Source organism: Hibiscus syriacus, unplaced genomic scaffold (assembly GCF_006381635.1).
Source record: "Hibiscus syriacus cultivar Baekdansim isolate YM2019G1 unplaced genomic scaffold, ASM638163v2 tig00110569_pilon, whole genome shotgun sequence".
In the NCBI taxonomy this organism is placed as follows: Eukaryota; Viridiplantae; Streptophyta; class Magnoliopsida; order Malvales; family Malvaceae; genus Hibiscus; species Hibiscus syriacus.
The window spans coordinates 1,439,505-1,461,892 of NW_024062784.1; the positions used below are offsets into that span (position 1 = coordinate 1,439,505).

Sequence of the window (22,388 nt, forward strand, 5' to 3'; positions counted from 1 at the left end):
TTTTCCTTCTCTTTTCTATAAATAAAGCTGAGAGACAGTGGCATAAAGATGAATGTAAGTCATCTCATGAATAGCTACTATGATATAATTATGTGTACGATGATGGTATACGTATGTTGTCAAAAGCTGTAATTTTAAATAGTGTGTGTAATGTTATATACACACACTATTTATAGTTACATCAGACCAAATCGGATCAAATTTTTTATAGACAAATTGAAAGTTACAATGGAAGCTGGAAACCGAAACGACACGTTTAGGGGTTGTAGTTCTTTACTTGTTTATTTTAGTTAGTTCGGTGCGAAGTTCATTTCAGGTACCCTCCGAGGCGCTGAATATATATATATATATCTCGATATCGAGCTTTCTTCAATTTCATTCGTCTCAGCCGGAGCCGCCGCACTTGACATGGCACGGGCATTTGTTAACATCGCCGTCGAAACCGTCGGATCTTCCTCTTCTGTGTTCTCTCCCAATCAAATCCTTCCACATCGTCATCACCACTCCCTCCCCCTCCACTTACTATGGCGCGCCTTCCGCCGTGATCCTCCCTCTCTATACTTCTCCGAAGAATTCCTCTAGAACCTTATCGAACTCTCCTCGTCGCCTCCTAAGATCTGATTCTCACTCTTCCCATCCAAACGCTCGCATGAGACTCTACGATGATCTCGTCCTAAACGGGTATAAATAATCACATTATTGTCTTTGATCTTTTTTTTTTCCTTTTTCTTTAACTGATATTTTCGAGGAATTGAAATTTCGAAGGTATTACACTACGCGGCTTTGGATCGGGACACCTCCGCAGCAATTTGCACTTATAGTGGATACCGGAAGTACTGTTACGTACGTTCCTTGCGCCACTTGCGAACAATGTGGTAGCCATCAGGTAGTGTTAAATTTTCGTTCGTGATTTTCCCCTGCTTGTTTTCTATTTACTTGATCGTTTTTGGACATACAGTGTATTCCAAGCAGGTTAGATTAGATCTGATCTAATTTGAGAAATGACCTTTTTCGATTTCTAAGCATCACTCTAGTTTTGAGATTTCATTCAGGCTTATTTGATTGCTTCTTTTTAATATTGAAAATTTTGAATGTAAATTAGCTTGGAATATTGATAGAAGATGGATTGTTTAATTGTTGATATATAATAATTAGTTTTACGTTTTGGTCATCTGCTTTTTGTTTATTGTTAAATATGTTTCTGATTTCGCTTTCTCAGGATCCGAAGTTTCAGCCCGAATTATCCAGTTCATACCGACCTGTAAATTGCAGTTTGAATTGCAATTGTGACACTGACAGGGTGCAATGCATTTATGAGAGACAATATGCTGAAATGAGTAGCAGTAGTGTGTCCTTGGTGAGGATATCATTTCATTTGGGAATCAAGTGAACTTGTGCCTCAGCGTGCGGTTTTTGGCTGTGAAAATGAAGAAACTGGTGACCTTTACAGTCAACATGCTGATGGCATTATGGGATTGGGTCGTGGTGATCTCAGTGTGTTGACCAACTTGTTGCGAAAGGTGTAATTAGTTCTTCTCATATGTTATGGAGGGATGGATTGGTGGGGGCGCCATGGTTCTTGGAGGCATATCTGCCCCATCAAACATGGTCTTTAGTTATTCGGATCCTGTTCGGAGGTATGTTTTGTAAACGATTTTATCTCCAAGATAGAATATGTCATCAACTTCCTAAAATACATTGATACATCTGACACATTTACTCTAGTTTCGGGATGGCAACAGTCCATATTACAACATTGATTGAGAGAGATACATGTTGCGGGGAAGCAGCTAAATCTGAACCTAGAGTCTTTGATGGAAAGTATGGAACTGTTTTGGACAGTGGTACAACATTTGCGTATCTACCAGAAGCAGCATTTTTGGCATTTAAGAAGCTGTAAGATCAATTCCCATGAATGAATCATATTTTGTTAAGTTTAGTAGACCTATTAGTATGTTCTTAGTGGACCCTCTTTGTCTCCAAGCTGAGTAATTTGTGGATTTTTAAACGACTTAAAACTTTTCCTCCTTAATGCTTAGTCTGGGGGATATTTGACGTTTTATTCTGACAATTGCACTGTTTATCTGGAATTTTATACATGGTTGTAAGGGCATGAGAGAGCTACATGCTCAACAGGTTGATATTTAACAGTCAAACTTAACACTTTTTTTGTGCTTTTTCTTCTCTCTATTAATCATTTTTTGCATCTTTCTATTGCAGATCTTTAAAGAACTTAATAGCTTGAAGCAGGTCCATGGCCCTGATCCAAATTACAATGATATATGCTTCTCTACTTCGGTCAGTATCACTCACCCTGAGTACGGTAATAGAAACACTAGAGAGCTTTTAATTGTTTTTCTGCTGTGGTAGTAACAGTTTGTTTTTCGGCTCTAGTGATGTCTCTGAACTCTCAAAAACATTTCCAAAAGTTGAAATGGTATTTGGACGTCAGCAAAAATTAGCGCTATCACCTGAGAATTACTTATTCGGGCAAGCTTTTCATACAGTAATTGCTTTTCCGTTAATTGAAGTTGGTTTAGAAAGAGTTGTTTTTGAGTTCAATTGTGTTTTGTGCTTATCTTATATTCATATAGCATTCAAAGATCCACGGTGCATATTGTCTTGGCATCTTCCAAAACGAAAAGGATCCAACAACCCTTCTAGGAGGTATGTTAGGTTTCATATAACTAGTGTTTCATGATGTTATTCCTGTTAAAGTAAATTCTTCTTTGGCAAAGTTTTTGCAAATATCTCCAATTTGAAATCCTAAGCTTCAGTTTGATTCCATGAAATTTCTTGACTGTTATTTCGTTCAAAATTAACCATACGTTTGCAATAGGAATCATTGTACGTAATACTCTGGTTACTTATGACCGGGAACAATCGAAAATTGGTTTCTGGAAGACTAATTGTTCTGAGCTATGGGAAATGCTGCACATACGTGGTGCGCCATCACCATCTCCATCGTCACGTGACAGAGTAATTCAACTGAGTCACCAGCTACATCAGCTCCTGATGGATCACCACATGATATTCCAGGTAACATATAAACCATGGTTTTGCATATTTGAACCCATTCAAGGAGTAGAACTCTGTTCTGCTTTTTATTTCATTGCAATGCATGAACAATCAATACTTTGTTAATTATGGTTTCCACGTAAAATTTTTGTATTGTACCATCTTCAAGAAACAATGTTATGTTTCAGTTTCCCTTTTTGTAAAACCTGTATCTATCGAGTCTTTCAGCGGAATTCATTCTGATGACGTTTCGTTCTTGTTTAACAGATGAAACTGAGATGATAAAAATTACATTGGATATGTCATTGAGCACAACTACTCATACCTAAAGCCTCAGATCATCAATCTGACAGAGTTCATTGCTAAGGATTTAGACGTCAATGCTTCACAGGTTCAACAAATACCATCTCCAAATACTATCTTTTAGTTCGCAACTATTTGCCGAACAGTTCGATCTTTTGTCTAAGGTTTCAAATAATCTTTTGCTTTTTTGGATAATTCCAGGTCATTTATTGAATTTTAGTCTGAAGGAAATGGTTCATGTCCGATGGGACATCACCCCTTCAGGATCATCAACTTACATTTCTCATGAGAGTGCAGAGTAAGTCTACTCTTCAAGTTAATTGCAGTTCTTTTGATACAAATATTAGAGCTTTTGGTTGATGAATTTCGTCTTACAGAATATAATCTCTCGACTCGTTGAACACCACGTGAAGCTTCCTGATAGCTTTGGAAATTATAAGTTGGTGCAATGGAAAGTTGAATCTTACATGAAACAGTATGTTCCCCTTTTCTAATGTCCTATTACCCCTCTAAACCGAGAAATCTGAAAGATCAATTTGAATCGAACTATGCAGTTCATTCGATTTGGATTTTTATTTTATGGTTAGATTTCGGTTTGACTTAGACATTTAACTTCACACTGTTTCAATTTCTGTTTTTTATATGAAACTTTGTTTGTTTTAAATTAAACGAATTAAAAAAAAAAGAAAAAGAAAATAATGATGTAGATTAAATTCATATATTTTGTGAATTTAAATTTGTGTTTCTTTACTCGTTTAAGTTCGAAGTTTAGAAACATTGAGTTTGAAAAGTAGTAAACAAATAAAAATGTCAAACCGACCCCAAACCAAAAGTTTTGATTTTCAGGATTCGGTTCATTTTAATGGACCGCATTGTGCGGTTCAATTCATATTTTATATACCTGAAACCACAAATCGGATTACACATTTACTCGACGCTAATTAATGGATGGAAACGAAACAGGACATGGTGGCAGCGAAATGGTGTGCCGGTTGTTGTGGCGGTTATCGTGGTAATAGTGGTTGGATTATCAGTTTATGGAGTTTGGGGAATGTGGAAACGCAAACAACAAAACGGTGAATACATATAAACCTGTTGGTGCAGCTGTTCCGGAACAAGAACTTCAGCCACTATAGTCTCTTTTCGGTTTTGGTTCCAGGTTTGGGATATGGCTTCTGAATCCATATAGTTTAATGGTGAAAGCGTTCTTTTTTCTTCTTCTTGCTCATTATTTCAAGATTAGAAGTATACAAAAGGATTTTCCAAAGTGAGAGGAACTACTAATCAATAAATATGAATCAGTTAAGAGGCTCATTAAACAATATGTATAGGTTTTGATTGACAAGTTTTCTTTTGTTTGCGTTGCAACTTGCAAATCTTCGGCAGACAATATTAGAGGCAAGAGCAGATAGATTTGGGTCTTGGTATTGAAAATTTGGGCACAACATATATAATTTTGAATAATTTTCTTAATATAATTAATGAAATTATTTTCTTCGTTTATTGATTAGAATTTTAATAGAATTAAGTAGGTAGAGATTAATCTTATCATTATAATTTACATATTTATCTTATTTTTTACTTAGAGTTTGCTTGTTTCACAAAAAATAAAAAATGATTTTCATGAAATGAACTATAATTTCTGAAAACCAATTTCTGAAATTCATTTTATTGCATTTAGTTGATGCTATGTAAATTATTTTTTACTAATTGATAAATTTTTAGAAATTATTTATATATATTGAATACAAATAAATAATATTATTTATTAGAAAATAATTATTATTATTTTAAAATATTATAAGAATTTATTTAATATCATATATGTCAATATTATTATTATAATATTATTCTCATAATTTTATAAATAAATATATTAATTAATATATGCTTTTATTAGAATAAAATATTATTTTAAAAAAAAATAATTCAGTTGGTAGAGCACAAGGTCTTAACCTTGATGTCGTGGGATCGAGTCCCAGGGGCTTTTCATAATTCGGAGGTTTCTTACGAATCTGCTCTCAACCTGATGTTGGGTAGTCTACTATCTTACCTCCCCCTTACCCCATACATTGGGAAAAGGGACAACATTTTTTTTGTGTCTATCAAAAGTGCTTTTGAGATTAAAAGTTTTTTAAAACTATAAACAATGTTGGATATAATTTTTAAAGAAAATTAATATAAAAAATGTATTTAAACTAAACGTAAAATTAAAATTTATAGATTTTGATTTTGAGAAAATTAACTATCTTTTACATATCTATAGAGTGTTTTGCTTTATAATTTATAAATTTATCAAGATTAATTATATGATTAATAAAATATTCATGGATTTATTCAGAAAAAATATTTGTTTCATGTCAAATTTTTTAGATAAAAATTATTTTTTAATTTTATATATTTTTATAAATCACTTGTAAAAGTAATTAGTTTTAATGAAAATAATTTATATCTTTTATTATAATTAAATTGATATATTTTAAACAAAAATTTAAAAAATATTTATATATTATATATTATATAATTTAAAAATCATATTTATTATTTATTTTCTGAAAAACACTTCTTAATCAATAGTAAATACTTAATTTTAAATAAAAATACTTATCAAAGCAGTTTGTTTATAATTAAGTAAAAACTTGAATACAGAATAGGTTCATTTTTAGTGTACCTTCCAACTAGAGCATCAAGTTAAGGATCGATCTCCAAATGGTATTTGTTGAGATAAGCATTTAACTCATCGGTTCCGAGAACCTGAAGTTACATTACAGAGTCAGAAGGATTGTGGCATCCAAAACTGAGAATACTTTGTTAGGAAAAGGAAAAAAAACAAGTCAGATAAATTAGAGGTCTGTGAACTATATTAAAATGATCCTTTTGATCGTTAAATTTTAAAATTACAAATAATCATTAAATTTTATCTAATTTTTACGCTTATTAATGTCACAATGATCATTTCGTAACTTTTGAAAGTTCAGCCACTAATGATCATTTTGAGCATGTAGAGATGCCTCTGATACCTACTCCTATGAAATGAAGGTCACAAAGAATATACAATGCTTAAATCAAACCTGCAAGGTCAACGTTGCATATACGAAGAATGGGGAAGTGGGAAACAACACCGAGAGGTGCAGAAATGGTAAACAATTCGATGCTCCATACATAGATTTCAAAAGCGAGATTGATAATATGAGATGGCTATACATTATCCCAGAAGCAGTGAAAATGATGGATTATCCTATCTTCAGCAATTTGAACTAAAAAATTCACCAATTTGCAGTGGTATATTACCTTCGCAATTTTAACTAATTAATCAGGTTGTAATGGCCATAGAAGAAGGTTCCTTCCGGAATATCTACAAAATAAACAAGTATAACAAATCCCACAACATAAATATTCTAGGGTAAACTACACATTTATACCTAAACTTTCATTTTCTTCAAACTATACCTAATATTTTGTTTTTGTTTCATTTTAGTACCCGTCATTAAAACTTAACGGATTTAATACCTAAACTATCAATTTTGGCCCGTTTTAGTACCTAAAATTTCAATTAAATGAAACAAAATTAAACATTAGGTATGGTTTTGAAAAAATTAAAAGTTTAGGTACTAAAACGGACTAAAATTGATACTTTAGGTACTAAATGTGTAATTTACCCAATATTCAATTACACGCCACAATTTTATCTTCCAAAAGGAAAGTACAATATCTTAAAATCTACAAGAAGTATTTTACCATTCCAGCAAACATACAACCAGCCTCCACATGTCCAATGAATTGTTATAGTCTTGTAATCTACCGAACTTGGGCCCTTTGAAGTACCTGAGAAAGGAGAGAAATTAAATTCCCCAAAACTCAATCCATGCTGTAGATGGCACCATAATGGAAGAACATTCACAAAGCTAATGACGTCTCAAACCATCATCCAAAGAATCTGAGATCTTTAGCAAACTAGATTTTGAAACTAGTACTCTGAACCTATAAACAACAAAAGAAGACGGCACATTCTTGAAGGAGTCCTAGTATGGTGATTCAAATGCATATCAAATCATACCTATCTAATTTCCCCTAGCACAAACCAATTCATACATGGACTAATATTTAACCTTACTTTGGTTTTAATGTCTCGCCATCTCGAAGGAATAACATTCTTGAAAATTAGTGATATTGCAGGTCATGATCTATCATGACATTGTGAGGTTTGATATCTCTGTGCATTATTCCTTGTGAATGACAACCTAAGCCTACAAAGCAAACAAATATTTTCCTATCATCCTATGATGCAAACATAAAACAAGAAATCCTCAAAAAGCTTAAAAAAAGATAGTCAATCGGGAAATCAATCAAGTAATGACTAAAAACTATAAACAATCGGCAAACGAATACCGTGACGGAGTTCATATGAGTGATCACCAAATATGGAGTAACTGCATAATGTTACCTTGTGGAGTTCATATGTAGTAGCGAAATCATGGTCTGTCAAAGTAGGATAGAGAACTTTGAAATCCCTACTCGAATATTTTTCAAATCTCGATAATATAATTAAGTACTAACCTTCTTTTTTCTTGACAGGATTCAGGATGTTGATTATACAGCGTTTCACTGTTATTGACATTTATGCCTTCGAAGACCTCACTGTATTTTCCCCTTCCAGCTTTCCGATCAAACCTCATAACCATCTTGATCACTAAAACGGAATGCAATAAAGCAAAAACAATATAAGAGAAATTTCAATTCACGCCGATCACAAACCGAATCGAACAGTTAACATCGGGATTACATTTAAAAAGTTACAGAAATGCTCAAGCAAGATTGGAAGATCTAGTTAATCGAAGCTAGTTACATAATTTTAATTCGTATCAGGCATAAGATTGAAGGAACTATTCAAAGAGTTTACTCCCACTGAACAGTGAGGGACTCGTAATCTCAGTATTCCTTGGACGAAAGACGCTGACTCAGCATAAACGCGAGCTTTGGATATTATTGACGGCGGATGGAACAGAGATCTCGTCGATCCTAGTGTTACAGCAACGGTGGCGACCGACGGCGAGGCCGGACGCCAAGCTGGCGAAAACTAGCAAGAGGCGGGATTAAACTGGTCAGCTGGTGTGCGGCGAACAAAAATCATGCACTCAAGAGTAGGCGGTTTTGGCAAAGACGGTTTCGGCTTTTTGAGAGAATGAGGGGGATGGATTTAGGCCATTTTAGCTGCTATGAGCTTAGTTGAGCTAAAGATGTAAATGTATAATATAAGAAGATTTTTTTTTTATTCCTTTAAGTAATAGTAAAACAACAGAAGCGAAATTTTAAAATTAAAAAGACACAAAAATAAATTATTATTAAATACATAAATTAAACTATATCGAACAATCTTAAATGTCATTTAAAATTAAAAAAATTAATATTTAATTTTAAAAATAATTTTTGATAACGTTCAAAGATTTTTCATATAAAATATATTTAAATTATTAATGCCGAATTTAGACTCAATTAGTCTGTTTTGTTTGGTTGTAATTGGTTTTCCGGAAAATGAATTACTGGAATTTGAATTCTGAAAAATGAATTACATCTCTGAAAAACGTTTTCCAGAATATGTTTTTCCGTAAAATGAATTATATTTTTTTGAAAAACATCTGGAAACGTTTTATGATGTTTGGAAGATGTTATTTAAACTTTTTTTCTACTAGTTGAAGAATTTTTAAATTATTTATTACAAATTAAATACAAAATAATATTATTTATCATAAAACTTTTTTATTATTAAAAATAATTTATTTATTATTAAATAGTTTTTTTTATAATTTTATTAATAAAAAATATTAATTTTTGTATATTTTAGTGAAATAAACATATTATAATATTATAAATTATTTATTAAAGTAATAGTGTTATAATATATTTTAAAATATTAATTAGTATATTTTAAATATCTTTATTAAATATTATTTAAATATAAATAATATTATTCATTATTAAATATATAAATTTTTTATTATATATTATTAAAATAAAAAAATAATATCTTATATTATTATATATAGTTAATTATTTTATATAATTTAAAATATAATATTATATTATAAATATTAATAATTAATAAATAATATTTTAATGAAAATGATAGTAAAATATTTTATTAATATTAAATTTATAAAATAAAATTATTTTGAGTATTTATTCTTTGAAGTGAAAAGTTCAAAAAACGACTTACAAAAAATAATCCGTAAGTCATTTTCCAAAAAAAAAATGAAATTTTGTTATTAGGAAAATGAATTACGTTCAGGAAAACTAATTACATGAAACAAATACTGGAAAATATTTTACGGAAAACGAATTACGTGAAACAAACACAAAAATACGAATTACGTAAAAAAACACAAAAATTCGAAGAAAATCAATTCTATAATTTCAATTACGGCAAATAGACATATCCTAAATGATCCTCTTTTAAACTTAGGGAGGTGGGCACTGCAAGAGGAGAATCTGGTGATGTGACGGGTTCTTATTTGATTGAGGAAAGTGTCACGAGTTTTTGTTTGGGATATAGCTAATTTAATGGTAGTACATCTTCAAAAATCAAGGAATTAATCAATTAATGAATTAATAAAAAATAATTTAAATCGTGTTCCTACATTAAATTTATTTTTATGAGTGATGAAAAAAATATATTTTAATCTCTTAATAATAAATTAAATATTATATCATTAAACTAAATGCATATTTTTTAGCATGAATTAAATTACTTTCGTAATAAAATAAATTATTGTTGTTTCTCGAGGAATCGGATTCGAGTACCATAGATATCAATGGTATAAATTTTTAATGTCGAAAGATTAAGAATTATTTTTAAAAATATATTACCTTGTACTTACTCCCAGATTTATAAAAAAACATGTTTTTATTAATTATTTATTATTGAATACTAAAATTATGTGTTTAACATCTAATTAAATATAATTATTTGAATATAACAGCAATTTAATGTTTAGTCTTTTATTCATTCGTAATCTCAATAATGTATATTGGTAGAAGCCACATGATTACCTTAGATACATTTTATTGAGTACATTATTATTAAAAATTATAAATGGTTTTTGATTATAGAGAGTTACTTTGTTGAGTCATTCAATGATTAAAAGTTATAAATGATCACTCGATTATTCATTATGTTTTAAATTAGTATTTTTTGGTTAAAATTTGACGACAGTCTGAGCTGTATGTTAACCTACTGACTATGATAAGATAAAATTCGATCGCATATTCTCAAATGACTATCATATCTTAGTCAACATGTTAACGTCCAACTCAAACGATCATTAATTTTTTTTAATGAAAGAGGACGAGTTTGAAATATAATGAATAGTAGATTGATCATTTTGTAACTTTTAATATTCGAATGACTCAACAAATAACTTTCCTATAATCAGGAGATCATTTGTAACTTTTAATATTAATAGACTCAATAAAGCATATCTTATAATCGAGGTATCATTTGTATATTGTACTCAAGAAGTTATAGATGTGCAAATATTAAACAAATTAATAATTTCTTGGGAGTCCTACAATATTTTCATTTTAGCTTATTAGATTATACAAGAGAAAATTCATTACATGATGATTTAAAAAAAAAAAAGTACTTCAGCAGGCACCCAGGCAGTGGCAAATACAACATTATGGCCTTTCCAAGTAAGAACACATCATCTTCTTCTTTCTTCAATCCCCATCCAGCTGCATGTTCATCGAGCATCGTCTTCACTTCCGAAACCGCTTCTTCCCCGAAACTTATCCCTCTAAACTCGGCGTTTCTCATCCGCTGCACCCACCGGCTCTTCGACTCCACCCTCTCTACCCTCTGCAAATCCTCCCGAGCTATCACATTCTCTATCTTCCAACATATATCAGCTTCATACCATTGCCTTTGCTTGCTTCCTTTTGGCAGAAACGTTTCCATCGTATCGTACGGTATCCATAGATAATTGAACGCGGACCTCAATCTGCATACCAATTGTTCGATGTCAAATCCGCATCTTCGTCCGCTAGGATTACAATAGTCGGATTTAATCCTCGAAGCGCCTTGAGAAACATCATTCGAAGGGATCGATTCGGGGCGGTTCGAACGTGTAAGGGATCGAGTTTGCATTAGGTGAAGGAGATAAAGTTTCTTCTGGTATGTAATGAAGCATCATGTGGCAGTTGATAACTAGGGCCTCACCGGTTTCGGCATATACTAGATGTTGAAGACGAAGTTGATCGATCAAAGAAGCGAATCCATCGGCGTGAGTCGAGGGGACGATCCTGAATTCCAGCATCACGTTGCGTGACCTAGCGAAGTTAACCAACTTGGAGCCTAACTCTTCATATGTAAGATCGAGCATCGGGGGCAAATATTTTGAAACACCAGGAACTGTAAGTTTCACCATTGGAGGTCCTTCGAGTCTGTTAGCTATGGCGTCTATTAATGTAGGGATTTGCATGCAGTGTGTCGTGCTTAGATCAACAATGTGAATGATCGAATACCCTTCGACAGCTTCGAGTATCGCCGCATTTGCCGCGGTGAAACCGAACCGATGCCACGGTGTTAAGTCGACAAAGTTAGCCAACTCGATGACAGAAAAGTGTGGGTATCAATGGAAGTTGCAACGGGCATTGGCCATAGCTGCCAGCATCTTGCAAGTCCCACTTTTCGATGCTCGTACTATCAGAGCTCGAAGAAAAGCACACGTTAGACGCTGGTTGGAGTCACCATCCGGTGGCAATGTTGTTTAGGACCCAAAGGATTTGCTGGGCTAGAGTGGCATCATTGCTTTCGATTGCGTTTGCACAATGGACTAAAAGTTGTTCCATACAATTGGCATCACCGAAGCTAGCTAGACCCTTTGAGGTTGGGAATCCAGGCCATGGACGAGCCTGGTGAATCTGGTTATTGGTGTTCATCGTTGGAATCGAAAATGGAGTGATTTGGTGCAAGGGACGTGATGGGGTTTCAGTGAATTGCATCATGGAGAATAAGAGAACAAAGAGTACCAAAATCGACAGTAGAGCACAGGCAAACACGAAGCAGCAACAAAGTAAGAATCAGATGCTATCAGAAGAGAGAAGAAAGAGAGAAAGAAAGACTAACCGTGTGTGCCTTGTCATTGGAAGCGGAACCACAAAGTTTTGGTGAAAACAGTGACAAAAACCCACCAAATTATAAGTATAGTTTGGGGAAATTCTGCAAATGAATCACAGAACAAATTTGAAAGTTCAAGCTGAGACTGATCAAACTTCAAAGAAGACGAAACTGAACTCTAATTTCATCCCCCACAAGAACAAACATGGTTCGGGTCGAAGTTTGGCAAAACAGACCCTTGTGGCTACAAAGAAGCCTTTTCAGTTGCTAAAAGATAGGGTATGCAACGAAACAAGAGCAAAACAACAGCAACCCACTGATTCGAACATCCTCTATTATAATCAATGAAAGAGATGAATACTGTGAGAGGCAAATATAACGGAGAAAAAGAATGAGAAGAAAAGGTGTGCTACTTAGGGTTGGATTTTGGTGGTATGAGGATTGCCGGCCAACCGGTTGTCTATATGTGGGAGTTGGGATTTTGTCATGTAATAAGGAGTTGGGATTGAATGTCTTTTTATTTTTTACTTGAGACTTTATAGATACTTACTTAAACTTGAATTGTTTTATAATTGAATAAAGTCGAATTTAAAATTGAGACATATCTACGAATTAAACGACTTCTGTGATAAAATAATTGCAATTATTTATTAAGGTTCAGGGTTTGAGCAACAGAAATATCAAGGATGTGAGCGTTCAATTTCAAATGATGGAGAACATATACTTACTCCAGATTAATAAAAAAATTATATTTATTTATAAAATTTTAAACTAAAATTTGAAAAACATTGAATTTTCTTATCTTAGCATACACTTATATGCCATATGACATTTAAATTCGAATTCTCTACTTAATAGTATCATACATATTATAGGTGTGTATTCAACTCATATGTTGATCTGTAAATTTTATCATTTAAAAAAATAAAATATTTAAACTTTTATTTTATAATATTTATATATTAATTCTTTTTTTTTTGGAAAAGTTGTATTTTAATATTTTTATCATGTCATATTCATATTGAATCATCATATTTCGATTGATAAGAAGAGATAATGTAGAAAAGGGCCCTCAAAGAATTTGTAGCAGCCATAATCTTCGCTAGTTCTAGTAAGACAATCTCAATAAAAGAATAGTCGTTGTCGAGCTGAAAATGAAGATTGCTTGCCTTCAATACTTTACTCTATCCTTTTGACCATAAAAAATGGTTGTCCCTTTTCTCATATGTATGGGGTAAGGGGAGATAAGATAATAGGCTACCCTCAACATCAGGTTGAGAGCAGCTTCCGTAAGAGACCTCCGAATTATGAAATGCCCTAGTCATAGCATGAAATACTTTTAGTTGGCGTTTGGTTCGTTGGAATGTTTATGTTGAAATTAAAATCTGTGAAGGAATTAGAATCTGTCAGGAATTGAAATCCAATTCCATATTCTGTTTGATTCGCAGACATGTTAGATAAATTTGATTTCAGTAATGTAAAATGACAAAATTGCCCTTCTTATTGTTTTGCTTTATTTTAGTTTATTTTACAACTTACATGTAGTAATATATTATAAAAAATTAAAAAATATTACATTTTCATTTTATTGATTGATTATTCATTTCAATAAATTTTAAAAAATTATGCTAATAAACATCATAAGTTAAAATCATCGCAATCAAAATATGTTAATAAGTTACCAAAAGATAGAACAATATTTCGATACATTCCAATCGGATTATGTTAATTAGTTACCAAAAAATATACCAAAAAATATTTTTTCAATATAAATTAGAAACCCGACCCGACACGACACAAAAATAATAAAAAAATTATTTTTATTCAATAAAAACATTGACTTAATTGAAAAAAAAAATTATATATAGAGGGGTATTATTGTAATTATTCCTAAATGTATAAGGTAAATTATATATTTTTTTCGGGTTGGTCCAGTTTTTTTCACCCTAAACCCGAACCCGACCCGACCCGAATATCACAATTAAAAAAACCCGACCCGACTCGACCCGAATATCACACTTAAAAAACCCGACCCGACCTGAACAAAATAAACTTTCACCCGACCCGACCCGAATATATGAATTAGAAATCCGACCCGACCTGAAATAATAAAAAAATATTTTTATTCAATAAAAATAGTGACTTAATTGAAAAATATATATGGGGTATTATTTTAATTATTCCTAAATATATAAGGTAAAATTTTATATATTTTCGGGTCGGGTATTTTTCACCCTAAACCTGAACTCGACCCGACCCGAATGTTACACTTAAAAAAATGACTCGACCCGAATATATGAATTAAAAACCCGGCTCGAAATAATAATAAAATATTTTTATTCAATATATGAATAAATTACTAAAAGATTGATGAAGGTAGTATGGCCAAATTTCAATTCCCTCCAACAAGGGAATTGAATTCCATCCATTCTTGGATGAAATTCACTTTCCCTCATTTGATAGAAAGTTGAAGCCATGAGGGATTCAAATTCCCTTGAAAAACTTGAACTAAACATGGGAAAGTGATGGAATTGGATTCTAATTCCCTCCAATTCCAAAAAATTCCATCCAACCAAATGCCACCTTATATTTAGTTTCTCACTATGAGATAATTTGTACTTTTTACGTTTTTACTGTGTTTTTTTTGTCAGAAAAGTTAAAATCATAAAGATGTAAAAAAATCAGTAAAATTAACAAAATTAAAAATTAGGAACTAAAATATGTACTAAGCCTTGAATTTAATATGTTATATATTTATATAAATCTTTACTTGTTAATAATTTGTATAATAAATAGTTATATGATCAAAGTATATTATTTTTTTAAAATTATATCATGTTTTATGTTATGTATTATATGGTGTATAGGAAAATGCATATATAGTTTTATTAGGGGTTAGCAAATAAACACTACAACAAAACATGTTCATAACAGTATTTTGAGAGTAAATACCGCTATATGTCAAGACAATTTATGGCGTTTCCCCAGCCCCAAAATACCATTAAATGATCTAACCTTTTGCGGCGTTTTAGTTTCACAAACGCTGCTAACAGTTGCGGTATTTGTTTTAACGACACTTCTTGTGACGCTTTTTATTGCATCATGAGACTTTTTGATGTGCTTTTAAACGCCGATATAAGATTAAAAACGTCGTTATAGACCTATTCTGCTGTATGTAGTAAAACATTATCCTACAAAACTATGATGTGCGTGTAGTATATACGAAAATATGCTTCCAACATTTTAATCTCACCAAACTTTGGAATCAAAATATGTAAAGAGATCTTTTGCAGGACCAGTATTGGATATACAAAAATAATATTTTAATTTGGAATTTATAAGATCATTGCTATTATGGCACACCTTTTTGAACCCAAAAAACCCTTAAATCTGATTACTTCTATTAATTGAATCAAATCTCTGGCATCTCTATAACATCTAATTTAAAATATTCATTGAACTATACGTCCTTTTGTATTTAAGTTCAAGCACAAATGTTATTATATATGTATTTCAAATTTTATTTGGTCCGGTTTAAAATTTGTGGTGGGATCATTTTGATGAAAAAATAAAATAAATAAAATAAAAGTAAGGATTTGTAATGGATGTAGAGACATAATATAACCAATACGTTTGGTTCACGGAATGTAAGATTACCAGTGGGAATAAAAGATTATTAGGGAATAGGATTACTGGGAATGTCGTATTTTGAGTTTGGTTTGTTTAGCAGGAATTTAATATTACCGTGTTTGGTTAAAGGAATAAAAGATTATTGGAATGTATATTTGACCAAATTGTCCTTATTATATATTTGTATAATATTACAAATTGTAAAATATTTATATATTTTCTTTAAAAAATTAAATTCATAATATTTATATAATTTTTTTACAAAATTAAAAATATAAAAAAGGTTTAATGAAAGGGTAAAAAAAATTTAACCCCTGAACTTCATATAAAATTTTAATTATAGATTTTTTTTTTTGTAAATCTAAAATAATTTATGGATAAATTTGTAATTTAACCTTCATAGAATTTTTATTATTCAATGACAGAAGAATATTTTTGAAAAAAAATAAAATTTAAGGGCATTTTAGTCCAAAACGCCAGTATGTTACAATACCTAAGGGAAGGGAGGTAATGACATTCCCGGTAATATACCCAAAAAAATTTACTATTAGTAATAAATTACCGGGAATGAGATTCCCGGCCAACCAAACATGAAAATGTTGAACCAAACACACCCTAAAGGATTGGGAGGGGTTGTGCTCTAAATTTTTTAGTATAATGATATTTTAGATCATTTTTAATTTAAATAATAATTAAATAAAACATTTGTTTTCTAATTTTTAAATTTAAATACTTATTAGATTTATGTAAGATAATTTAAAATCCTCTTAGTATTTAGTCATAATTTTATTTTTGTGCACAGACCCTCAAATTTAATGTATGATCTTTCTTGTGACATATTTATCGATATAGTGAGAAAATCATCTATTTATGAGGGAAACTGGGTCCAGGGATTTATGGTGAACATCAGGAAAACCTCCTCTGCAATGGCTGAAATTTGGGGCCTTCTACAAGGATTGTTTTCGGCCAAATCCCTAGGTGCTCAAAACTTGATCGTGGAAATTGAAGCCTTGTGGCTAGTGGAAACCCTAAACGAAGATAGAATCGATGACATCCAAGAAAATGCGATATTCAGAGATTGTGAAAATTAAAAAAAAAAAAAAACAAGGGTTGGATTTTGGAGATCTGCCATACCTGGAGGAAAGGGAATAGGTGCGTCGACCGTCTCGGTAACCTTGCTTTCGAAAAAGAAGGAGTTCACATTCGCATCCCCGCCGGTAGAAATGAAGAGCTTGATTCAGGTGGACAAAGTGGGAATTGAATTCATTAGGTGGAAGGATTAAACGCTGTCGTTTTTGCCATTTCTTTTGTACAAAAAAATATATTTTTATAAAAAATTTGAATATAAATTTATATTTTCTTATTTTACGATGTTAAATGTTGATCATTATTTTAAAACATATAATATTTCGCAATCACCTTAGCTTAATAAAAAATGTATCAAAATAAAATAAATTCATTATTCTTTTATCTTGCATGTAAAAATATCTTAAATATAATAATTAAACCTTTTCGATAAACTTAAACTTCAAAATAACATGAACCAAACGACTTACGTGGAAAAAAGAATTATTGTTATTTCTTGAGATCCTCGGTTGGAACAATAAAAATGCTAGGTGTGTGAGTTATCAATCTTAAATGGTTGAGAGTTATATTCGAACGGATAATACCTTATACTTACCCTGGATTAATAAAAAAAACTTTAAAAATAATCGAACATTTATTTTAATGCGTGCATGTAATTAATATAGTTATGATATGGGAGAGAATCAGAGAAAGCTGACAAACTTTTCGCTGCCCTTTTCACCCTCTGCATAATCAAATGTATTCTTTTTATATATAATCCTTTACAATTCATCGAAATGCATGCAGTTAAAGAAGAGTATAAGAAGAATCTGAGGGAAGCGTAAAAGGAGAATCATATAAGTTAAGGCATTGAGGTTTAAATACAGAACTGTGACAATTCTGGAGAAGATTCCTTAACTTTGAGATACAAGGACTAAACGACACGTTGGCTAAATGTGAATTTGTTGTGCATGTTTCTTTGTTGAAGTTCTCAAATATCTGTCTATTTGTGTCTGATTTATTTAAATAAATAGCATGAAATAAAAAGTAGAGAAATAAGAACGTAAAATTATCCATAAATGTATACGCTTTTTTGGACATCCCAATTTTCTTAATTTTTAAAATTTTCATAATATTTCCATTTGAATTTATTATCTTAATAATATTATAATGATATAAATATGTTATTTTATTTTTCCATCATATCCAATATTTATTGGATAGGCATCTAATGGCAGTTTTGATTTTTGCATTCATCATGAAAAGCATAGAAAGACAAACTAGCCAACATGAAAGTAAGGAATGAAAGCATGTGGGTAAAGATGCCCAAATTGATACAGAACATATGTTTTGTAGTAAATTAGTGATAGTTTAAAGACCACTTGGCCATAGTCTTTTTATTTTAAAAAAAAAAATTCTAAAACTTGCCCAAAACATATGGAAGCCAAAGACATACAAACAAAAGCGTCGAATGTTGAGCTACTATTATTTTTAGCTATCAAGACTAAAAGAACAGGGGAGTTAAAAGGGACATTTTTTCTACATGCTGAGTTCTGGAACTTCGATTAATGTACATGTTCGGTATCTTACCAAACAATCCACCCAACCATTACTTGGGAAGCTTGGATTTTTCTATCTGTGAAGGATGTTATTAACATATATATTATATCTTTGTCATATTCACCGTATAGATGATATAAATGTTTTATGTAAAACTATACGGTTATTTATTTTTTAAAAATTATTACAAATAATGATAAAATAAATAATGGGTAAACTATGCATTTAGTATATAAACTATCAGTTTTGATCTGTTTTAGTACCTAATTTTTTTTATAAAAAAATTAAAATTATACCTAGAGTTTAGTTTTTGTTTCATTTTAGTACCCACTGTTAAAAACGTAACGCATTTAATACCTAAACTATCAGTTTTGGTTCGTTTTTTGTACCTAAGCTTTCATTTCCCCCCCCCCCCCCAAACCTAACGTTAAATTTTGAACGAGGTAATCAGATGAAACAAAAACTAAACTTTAGGTATGATTTTGAAAAAATTGAAATTTAGATACTAAAATGGACCAAAATTAATAACTTATGTATTAAACACATAATTTACCCATACATAAATTATATGTATAACGTCTATTAGATACATATTTTACCTTTAAACGAGTGATGTTTAATTATTTTATTTAAAGATTATATAAAAATATTTTTTAAAAGATCATTATAATTTTAACCATTTAGAAAATGATAATTAATCACTTCATAACTATTTTGACATCGGATAACTTGTGATACCAATTCAATTAGGAGTTTAATAGTAAGAGTGTGTATATACATACACGTATATCAATGTTAATATTAAATTTATGATTGAGTTTGATTTTACTGGTTAATCAGATATTAAATTAGTTAAGAATTCATATAAATAAATAAATAAATAAATACATCTTTTCAATTATTAAATAATAATTAAAGTTACTCTTTTATATAAATTTATAATATAATAATTAACAAAATATTAATTTTAAATTTATTGAAATTTTAAAAATGTATGAAAAAACGAGATATGAAAATATTCTTTTATTATATATAGAGAAAAATAAAGTTAAAGACTAAGAAATTAAAGAGAGAGAGAGAGAATGATAGGTTGGTAAAGGTATACAATTGTGATAATATAAAAGAATTAATATTTGCGCATATTGTCTGTGATAATCTCTTTTGACGTTTTGGATTAAAATGGTCTTAAAAAAATTTCTTCAAAAATATCATTCTGCTGTCGTTTAATAATAAAAATTCTACGAAGGTTATCCAACAAATTTATCCTTAAACTATTTTAGATTTACAAAAAAAAAAAGAAAATAAATAAAATTTTATATGAAGTTCAGGGGTTAAAATAAAATTTTACCCTTTCATTAAACCTATTTATCTTTTCAATTTTATAAAAAAAATTATATAAATTATATAAATTTAATTTTTTAAAAATAAAATATATAAAATAATTATAGTAATATTATAGTATAATTCAACTTGTTAAAAAACAAATATATAATAAGGACAATTTGATAAAATATACATTTCAATAATCTTTTATTCATTTAACCAAACACTGTAATCTTACATTCCTGTTAAACCAACCAAACACAAAATATAACATTCCAATAATCCTATTTCCAGATAATCTTTTATTCACACTGGTAATCTTACATTCTATGAACCAAACGCACCCTAAGTGTTACAACTTAATTTAAGGCTATAAAACAAACCTCAAAAGTTTAACACCTAAGCTAGAAGCACTAAATGTTTTAAGACTTAATTAAAGACTATGAACTAAAGGGTAAAATACACAAATGATCCCCGACTATATGATATTATTTTATTGAGTCCTCTGATTATTAAAAATTATAAAATAATCAATCAATTATTTATATGTTTCAAAATCATCATTTTCATTAAAAATTGACGTCTGAACTAAACGTTAATCTGCTTACTAAGTTATGATAAAATTATATTTTAATGATGTTTGTAGCCATCGTCGTTTCTTCTAAGCATTGGCTCGACGACATAATGTACATGGAGACTCAATCCACAAAATACAACTCAAAGGGTTTTGAGTTCAGATTTTATCATATCTCAGTCAGCATAGTAATACTCAGCTCAAACGACCGTCAATTATTCAATGGAGTATGACGAGTTTGGAACATATGAATAGTTGGATGATTATTTTGTAGCATTCAATAGTAAAAAAATTCAATAAAACAATATCATATAGTTGGGAAACCATTTGTGTACTTTACCCTAATTAAATTAAGTTTAAATTAGCTAAGAGGCTCAGGGATCTTTTAAGTTTGGGTAAATTATGCATTTAGTGTCTAAAATATTATTTTTTTTGTTTGTTTTAAAAACCTAAACTTTTATTTTTTTAAAATCATACATAATGTTTAGTTTTCATTTAATTTTAGTACCCGTCGTTAAAAACTTAATATATTTAGTACCTAAACTATCCGTTTTGGCTTGTTTTAGTGCCTAAACTTTCAATTATTTCAAACTTAACGTTAAATTTTGAGTGGGGTACTAAAATGAAACATAAACTAAAGTTTTTAACGACGAGATACTAAAACAAAACAAAAACTAAATTTTATGTATGTTTTGAAAAAATTGAAAGTTTATGTACTAAAACGGATCAAACTGATAGTTAAACATGTAATTTACCCTTTAAGTTTTGACTTATAGGCCTAAAAGCCCTGAAATCTTTATTGGTCAGATAAAACCCTCATTAGCAAAGGATTTTCTTCTTTCATTTGGGCTTTAAGGAGTGTGTTCGTTGACGTGGAAGAAAACAATCTCCAGCATCAGCAAAAGCAAAGCATTAAAAAAATGCATACATGGTACGAATATAAGAATATGAAATATTATATATTTAGTAAACATAAGTTTTTAAAACGATATTAAAAAATGCATACATGGTACGGATCAACTCGGGTTGTACGTTTGGTTATGGTGGATAAGTCTCCCAACAGAGATTTTATTCATGTATAATAAATCAAACTCAAAACTTATTTAAACGATATCAAATTGCTTATCATTTGAACAAATCTCGTTGTTTAATTTCACTTCTTGGATATTACATCTAACGAATTATGTATTCATAAGCGTCCTAAAATATTATGGAACGTTTAGTTTATGGATTATAACAATACTCTTGAGAATATAATTTTTATTCATCAAATTTTATTCTTTAGTGTTAACCTCAATCGTTTATTTTTATTTATCTAATAATTTTAAATGTGTAAAATTAAAAAATTATAACATATGTATATGTATATATATATATATATATGTTTGTTCTTGTGTTAAGATAATGTCATAATCATACATCAACTTTGATATTTTTACTTGTATATATATATATCTGATTATGTATTTGCACTGTTTGTACAATAAAAAATAACGTCAGCTCCGCATCAACTTTCAGATTGCTGCTCTCCAACTTGGCCACTTGCAGTCAAGAGAGTCATTCATTTATGACTGATTAATATATTTTTAGTATCATAATTGTGTATAACATTCCTTATATTTTTAATAAGTCGAAATTTTATTCCTAAAAAGTATTTTAATATAACTTAATAATTATTTATATACTCTAATCTTAAAATTAAAAATAATAATTCACGTAAAGTTTCATTTGACCAGAAAGTCATGTTAGCATGAAATTCACCGAGTATCACATATCTATGATGCTTTTACACATTTTGAT

The 22,388-nt window shown here is 30.2% G+C and overlaps 2 long non-coding RNA genes and 2 pseudogenes across 2 annotated transcripts; 3 read left to right on the top strand and 1 right to left on the bottom strand.

Moving 5' to 3' along the window:
• The first annotated feature begins 102 nt into the window (after nucleotides 1–102).
• LOC120132663 lies at nucleotides 103–1,804 on the top strand (annotated as a pseudogene).
• Nucleotides 1,805–1,815: 11 nt separating this feature from the next.
• Nucleotides 1,816–2,484, top strand: LOC120132552. The gene is made up of 3 exons (XR_005517009.1): nucleotides 1,816–1,896; nucleotides 2,221–2,298; nucleotides 2,395–2,484. It is a non-coding gene; the product is annotated as an uncharacterized LOC120132552 (long non-coding RNA).
• Nucleotides 2,485–2,543: 59 nt separating this feature from the next.
• LOC120132551 lies at nucleotides 2,544–4,824 on the top strand. Its single transcript, XR_005517008.1, has 6 exons — nucleotides 2,544–2,667; nucleotides 2,840–3,039; nucleotides 3,286–3,409; nucleotides 3,523–3,619; nucleotides 3,699–3,796; nucleotides 4,285–4,824. It is a non-coding gene; the product is annotated as an uncharacterized LOC120132551 (long non-coding RNA).
• A 1,810-nt stretch (nucleotides 4,825–6,634) lies between these two features.
• Nucleotides 6,635–12,551, bottom strand: LOC120132664 (annotated as a pseudogene).
• Nucleotides 12,552–22,388: the final 9,837 nt, after the last annotated feature.